Source organism: Lactuca saligna, chromosome 8 (assembly GCF_052625555.1).
Source record: "Lactuca saligna cultivar CGN05327 chromosome 8, ASM5262555v1, whole genome shotgun sequence".
Classification (NCBI taxonomy): domain Eukaryota; kingdom Viridiplantae; phylum Streptophyta; class Magnoliopsida; order Asterales; family Asteraceae; genus Lactuca; species Lactuca saligna.
The window spans coordinates 137,076,653-137,084,754 of NC_136424.1; the positions used below are offsets into that span (position 1 = coordinate 137,076,653).

At 38.5% G+C, this 8,102-nt stretch overlaps 1 pseudogene; it reads left to right on the forward strand.

Moving 5' to 3' along the window:
- The first annotated feature begins 5,927 nt into the window (after nucleotides 1–5,927).
- On the forward strand, nucleotides 5,928–7,002 carry LOC145011140 (abscisic acid receptor PYL4 pseudogene; annotated as a pseudogene).
- Nucleotides 7,003–8,102: the final 1,100 nt, after the last annotated feature.

Consider the following 8,102-nt stretch of genomic DNA (forward strand, 5'->3'; position numbering starts at 1 on the left):
AAACTCAACGCCGAAGATCTCGAGTACACATCCTCAAATCACATCCGTGACTGCTCTTAGCTATGGAAACTCGCAAAGGTCGACTCAACGCCTCTCGACAGATGCTGATGTGCTGACTAAAGGCTAACGATACAAAAGACTAGCTCGCACCGGAGTCAAATAACACCAAAGCAGGCACAGAACACACAAGGAAAGTACCTATTCATAACATAATATAAACACCATATCATAAACATCATAGAAATACGAGAAAGAATACATACCAGCCACAACATCGGGCGCCGTGCGGGCCTCCTCCGCGGTCAACTGAAAAGCTCCCCCCCCCCCCCCCCGTGCCTTTAGTGCCTCCGCCTTCACTGGCCGGCTTTCTTTAGCTCATACAACAGTAGGGACAGATCCCTACAGCTGCGGACACTCGGCCTCCCGGTGTCCAGTCTGGTTGCAGTGAAAACAGACTGCAAATCCCTTGGGGCAATCCTTAGCCATATGCCCCTCCTTGCCACACTTGTAGCAAGACCCTGCTCTACACACTCCCTCATGATCCTTGTCGCACTTGCCATAAGTACGGCCCTTATGGTTCCCTAATCTCGAATCGGTGGGCTTGGCCCGCTTGGCTGCCTGTTGGGACTGAGCCGATCGCCGATCTCTTCCTGAGACTCTGCCTCCTCCTTAACCTGAGTCTCCAGATCTATCTCCCTCTTCCGAGCATTTTCCTGAAGCTTGGAAAATGTCCGGTATGACGAGTTCGCCATGAACTCTCATATGTCCCTCCTAAGAATACTCAAATACATACTCATACGTGCCTGCTCGGTAGACACGTGCTCAGGGGAGAACATTGCCATCTCATGGAACATCATGGTGATCACAGTAACAGACTCAGTACCCTGCTTGAGGGTCAGAAACTCCTAGGCCAAACACTCCCTCTCCACCGGCGGAACGTACTCATCACGAAACATAGCAGTAAACCTCTCCCAGGTCACCGCGGCAAGCTCAGCAGATGAAAAGTGCGTCGTCACAAACTTCCATCAGTCCTTCGCTCCCAAGCGAAGCTAGTTCAGTGCGAACCGAACCCTCAGATGCTCTAGACATGAACATGTATAGAAGCATCCCTCAATATCAGAAACCCATCTCATTGCAACAATCGGATCCCGCATCCCATCAAACTCTGGTGGCTTTGTGTTGCTAAACTCCAAGAACAACAACGAATTGCCACCCTGAGGTCTAGCAGCAACAACAGTTGCGGTAGCTGCTGCAGCTGCAGGCTCAGTAACCGCAGCGTATCTCTCATCAAAAGTCTCCATCAGAGTGGTCTTGATAGACCCAAACATCTCTGGAATCTCTGCACAGATGGCTGCAGCCACCTCCTCATGAATCATCTGGCGGAGCTCCTCATCGCTCACTCTGTCGGTCCCCGGTCTGTGACGTGTCCCAACCATGATGTCTCTAAAATACAACATAAAACATATGAGAGACTCGCTCGAACATACACGCACTCATTAACTTGACACTACTCGTTCCCTAGTACCCCAAAGATTCTTACTTAGGCTGCGTACTGCTCCGGTATCTTCAGTAGTACGGGCCGAATACTACCGTCCACAATACATCAATATTCATCCCAAGTCCTCCTCCTAGGATCCCAAGTCCTAAGTACTCTACTCTCTCTATACACAGTCTACCCTCTAGTAGATCTCTTATAAGCTCCTCACTGCCATCTAATCACTCTTAAGCATCTCCTAGCAGCAAAATCCCTAGGCTAAGGCATCACAAAATCAGGCCACTCTAGCCATAATAAGAATACCTAGTATACTCTAGCATGCATATCATAACATATCGCATAACTCATAATGTAAGGGTATTTGGGAAATCATCGTTCGGGCGCTGGCTGATCGTACACACTGCTCTGCGCTGCTTTTTCAAAAACCTTTTATTCTTTAAAAATTTTAGTGAATTTTATTTTGAAAATCTCTCAAATCCTCAGTTTGAGTTCAGATACACCCGAAGGTGCACCCGAATCCCTCAAACCAAGGCTCTGATACCAACTTGTAACACCAACATTTTTCAAACAATTTTTCTACATTTTCCAAAAGCATACTTTTATTCATAAATATCAAAAAAATGTCATTGTATCATATAACAACCATAAAAACACAACCCCAAGATCATAATGCATAAAAACTCCTCGTGTGTGTACTGATCATGCCGGCACCTTCCCGCAATTCTCATTGGTACCTGAAACACATAACATAACACTGTAAGCATAAATTCTTAGTGAGTTCTCCAAAATACCACATATAACATATATTAGCCACTCGAGACTATAACTATGTGGACCCTCTGGTCCTAACTCTGTGGACCCTCTGGTCATAACTCTATGAACCTTCCGGTTCTAACTCTATAAACTCTGAAACATACATAGCATAAATCACATGGAAATCATGTAGTGTATCACATCATATAATTAGCATACAAAATACTCTGTCACATAACTATGAGTACCACTCTAGGTAAAGTATAGTGAGAAGACTCACCTCGGGTAACTCGGCAATTCTCGAAATTTGTAAAATCTGATCTAGCCTCTGCCTAATCATATGAAATAAACACTCTAAATTAATATATCTCTCAAGGCTAGATTATTCCCTCTCTTAGTACTTTCAGAAGGGTAAAAGACCATTTTACCCCTCTCATGGCTCCAAGACCCTAAAGTTGGCCAAACCCTAAAAGTCAACAAAAGTCAACTCTACGGGTCACGTTGCACGTACCAAACGTGTACACTGGGCGTACCCGGTGTTTCCACAAAAACAGGGTGCATGACCCATTATGCCCTACGTAACTCCCAGTTTCAGACTCTAAGCTTTGGGTTATTAAACAGTTAAGACCCACGTCCAACTTCTAGATCTGACCGCTTCGGAGCCTCTTAATCCATAAAGTTGGTGACTTTAAGCCTTTGCATGGCTGGACAAGTCACTATTACACATAATATTCCATTTCCCAACTCTAAGGAGCTCATAACTCAAGCATGACCTAATATCAACGACCAAGATGGAAACTTTATGGATATATAGCTCAAATACTACTGAAATGGGACAGATTTAGGTCCATGGAGCACATTACATTCATAAAGTCTCCACCTTTAGGACTTTTAACCCTAGAAATGGTCCATGCAACACCAAACTAAATAAGGAAGAAAGTTATGAACTTTATACCTCTAAATGAAGCTCCTTTCTCTGAAGATCTCAGATCTAACCTTGCACTTCAAGTCCTGACCTCCTTAAGCTCTTCTCCTTCTTTTTCACTAACACACCAACACACTTTTAGCTCCAAAACACAAACACACTCAACTACAGACGATGGAAAGCTCTCTCTAAGGGTTTCACTCTCTAATATGGAGGCTGAGAAATGAGCCTTAGCATTCTTTAAATAGTGCACAAGCCAAGCATTTGGGGTTTGCATCTGGACCCATTACGCCCAGCGTAAACATGGGTACACCCAGCGTACCCAAGCGAGTCCACGTCCAAATTAAGCGCATGAGTACGCGCAACGTACTCCCCAGTACGCCCAGCGTACTCATTTACTCCAAGATTTCTCTAAAGGGACCACTCTTGGCAACTTGTCAAAATGTAAGGGTTTAATAGTTTTACCTGGATTTTGAGATGTTACACACAGTGACAAGACTCACCTCAAACTGCTGAAAAGCAGATAAATGCTTGGACTGCTAATCCAGAAATTCCCCATGCTAATTAATCAAATAAAAACCAAAATTAATAAGTGGGCCATAAACCCTAACTAGGAATGTATTTCATTTTCCAACTCCTAGGGTAAAAGACCATTGTACCCCTTCCTTACTTGGTCGACTAATCGCAGCCAATCTAATGGCTCCAAAACCCCAATATGGCCCAAAATCCTAAACAATGACCAAAGCCCACTATGAGCCCAAATCCAGGAAGGCCTAAAGCCTAACAATGAACCAAATTCAGAAAGGCTAGTAGCCCAACAAGGCCCATAAAACCTAATAGCCTAAAAACGGCCAAAACCACAAAGCCCAGACGTAAGCCCGACATACTAGGTCGCATGCTGGATCAGGGACTCGACAGCGTACGTGCCCATTAAGAACTTTTCCATTAAGTTCTTAGTACTTGCAACCAAACTTCCAAACCTCATATCTAAGCCTTGTGGAACGCCTTAATCTATAAAGACATGAACTTGGAGCCTTTTCATGGCTCAAAGGGACCAAAACCCAATATTTAGCATTCTATTTTCACCAAATGGATCTAAACACATGCATGGTTGATCCACAACCATGAAGATGCTAACTTTATGGATTCGGGAGCTCAGAAACATCAAGAGAAGAAACTCCTAACTTCTGTAGTGGAAGAAACCCACTAGATCTCATCATAGGACCAAAAAGGGACCAAAACTTCATAAAGACTAGATATAAGCATACAAGGAGCTAGTTCTAAGCTTTATACCTTAATGAGGCTAAAAATAATGTGTGAAATTTGGATCTACAAGTTCACATTTGATCAAGGCTCCTTGTTCCAAACTCTTCTTCCTCAAATCTCTCCAACACGCCTAAAAACACACACAAGAGGTTCAAATCTCCTTAAGAGGGGTTAAGGTTTCGAAATGGGACTCAAAGGGAAATGAAGGGTGAGAAATGAGAGGATCATTGGTTATAATATTGTTTAAATAGAGTCCAAACCCTAAAATGTAGGGTTAGTCCCTTGGGTACGTACGCCCTACGTACGAGAAGTACATCCAAAATGGCAAAACTGCCCCTTAGGGACCAAATCTACAAAATATATACACACTAAGGGTTAAAATGAAAAGTAACGTGAATCGGGAGTTACAGGAACTCATGTCCCTAACAGATTCTACCATTGAGATTCCTTCAAATCACAAATTTTGAATGTTAGATTACAAGTTTTAAGAATATGAAAAATAAGTGATTTCGACCCTATTTCTAGGGGTATCATGAAATCTGATTTGGGATAATCTAAGAACAATCAATTTGGAATTCAAGCTTCGTCTAAATTCGGAACCCATAATATACCCGTTGTTTTGCGTTTTTAGGGAAACAAATGGTTATAGAGAAGAACAATTTTCGATTATTCATAAGTTCTAACATTTTCCTGCAACGTCCATCTTCCTTTTTACATGGAAGATGACGGTTAAGGGTGGTTAATGGCAGTTACAAAGGAATAATCATTGCCACATCAATGATAATGTAATACCATTTCGATAGTTATAAGGAATATACATGTTGCTTGGCGTTTTTAGACCTTGCTAGGGGCACTCCCTTATACTCTGCTAGAGGTGATGCTCCTTGTACCTCCATATTCCCGAGTCCATATTACTACTTTGATTGTGCACCACACACCTCGAGTCTTATGAGTAAATTAAACTCAACAACACTTCATTAATAATACTATATACCAACACATGTTGATAATACTAACGTTATATTCAAGGGTTGGTATAATAAAATATAAAGCTACATAAAAGTTATGATTTCAACTATTCTAACTTTTTAATTTTACAAAATAAGATTTTACTTTTTAAAACATAAAAGTAAAACAATTTTATTATTGCAGAAAATTATATTTTGTATATTACAATATAAAATTTAATAAAATAGATAAATTAAAATAGATAAACCAAACATAACTCATTCATTTAACTTGTAATATAAAAGTCGAACTTAACTACTTTAGTCTTAAGCTATTTGTTTTGTTATTTGACAAGTCGAATCGACCTATATGATATAGATGTAGTAAGCATAATCATTAAATTAAACAAATATATACAAAATATATAAAATTTTCATAAATATAATAACTTAAAATATATATAAAAAATTTATTTGCAGTAGCTACAAAATAAATTTAATGGTTCGTTGGTAAAGCTTATTTATGGTCCATAGGCTGGACCAAGTAGCCCTTATTTTATTGATTTCACATGAACTCCCATTAAACCTTCCCTTCTCCCCCACTTTTAAGATCCCACCAAACCTTCTCTCTCACCTCCATTGGAGGAAAAACATCAACCAGTTCTTAGAAAGTGACCAACTTCATCTCCATATCAACTATGCTTTCCAATCCACAAAACTCATCGTCTTTCTTCAACACCACCGCTCCCGGCGCCGGAGTTGGCTGCAACAAACAGATGTCAAACAACCGTGTTCCTGACTCCATTGCCCGATACCACATCTATCCAGCAGCTCAAAACCAGTGCTGCTCCGCCGTCATCCAACAGATCAACGCCCCAGTCTCCACCGTCTGGTCCGTCGTCCGCCGCTTCGACAACCCACAAGCGTATAAACACTTTGTAAAGAGCTGCCATGTTGTGGACGGAAACGGAGACGTCGGAACTTTACGGCAAGTTGATGTTATCTCCGGTCTCCCCGCCGCTAACTCCACCGAACGCCTTGAGATCCTTGACGACGAGCGTCATGTTCTTAGCTTCAGCGTTGTTGGTGGTGATCATCGACTGGCGAACTACCGCTCCGTCACCACCCTCCACCCTACACCTACCGGAAATGGTACTGTGGTTGTTGAGTCTTACGTCGTGGATATACCTCCCGGGAACACAAAGGAAGAAACTTTTGGTTTTGTTGACACCATCGTAAAATGTAACCTTCAGTCGTTAGCTAAGATCGCCGAGAACAAATTCAGGTCAAAGTGATCGGAAAATCAAGATTGACAACCCACCCATCTGAGAGTATCAAGTACAGAAGAAATCAGCTCATCAAAACCCATAATGAAGAACAAAATCGATGGTGTAAATTTTCATCTTCAAAATTTTATGTGAATCTGTATGGTTTGATGTAATTTTTTTATTTTTGAAGATGATGGAAAGACATTAAAGATGATCTGTTTGTTTGATTGTTTTAGGAATGACGACACCATCGATTTCTTGTTCTTGCTAGTTGCTGCATTATTTTTCTTTTTTCTTTTTGGATGTATTAAATAAAAGAGATTATCATGAATTTTATCTTTCTGTTTCTATTTTTCTAAATATAGTTAATTTATCAAATAAAATAAATAAAATAACGTCAAAAATTTAAAGTTTCCACGTGAAACGGCCGACTTTGAATCTTTGATAGCTGTTTGCTGAATTCGAGTATGATACAACCGTATGGTATGGTCATTGCGATTAGTAGCCATTTAAATAAAAAAATATATATTTGCAACATTCATTTAGTCATTAATAATATAAAAATATATTGCCTTAGAAAATTTTATTTTTGTATACATATATCTAGCTTCATTTGTTTCTAAATCCACGAAAGAAAGTACTTAACGAAATGTGTGGTTACTTTTTACGTTTATAGGATCAAAATATATGAGATTTTATAAGTGGCTTAAATATTTTTAAATAATTAATGTCAGTTAACTAAATGAGTAAAAAAAAAACTAAAACATTGTTCTATCATCAAATAAATTGCTAAAAATATAGATGTGGTTAATTAAATTTCAAAACAATTAGAATTACAAAAAATACCACGATATTAAGTTATGTTTTTTATAATTCTCATATAATTTGGTACACATGTAAAAACCGATATAATATATTAAATAAAAAAACAATTTATTGCAGAAATCTTATTGAAAAAACTCTTAGAAAAATCATTAACGTTTTGAAAAACATTCGGCTTTAATATGAAAAAATTAATATGTACAATTTTTTATTTAAATTGTTATATAACATATTATGGTTTTATGATACTCATACATATATTATAGAATAAAAATAATATTTAATTCATACAATCTTATAAATAGACAATTTTTTTATGATATTCTATATTTAGATAATAATATATTATTATTATATTTTGTCTAAAAATCGCTTATTTATAAACGTTCAAAAAATATAAAAAGGAAAAAGTGATCATTATATATTAAAAGAATTTGATCCTGATGAATTATCGTGTACTTTCTTCGATCTTATTACAAGTTTAGTTTTAAGGATTATAATCATTATAATACATATACAATTGTGATATTCCTAAGAAGCTTAAGGGGTGTTTGGGTTTGTTTATTTAATATAATTTATGTTTATTTGTATACATTAGTATTGTAAAAATGTCAATAAAATCCTGA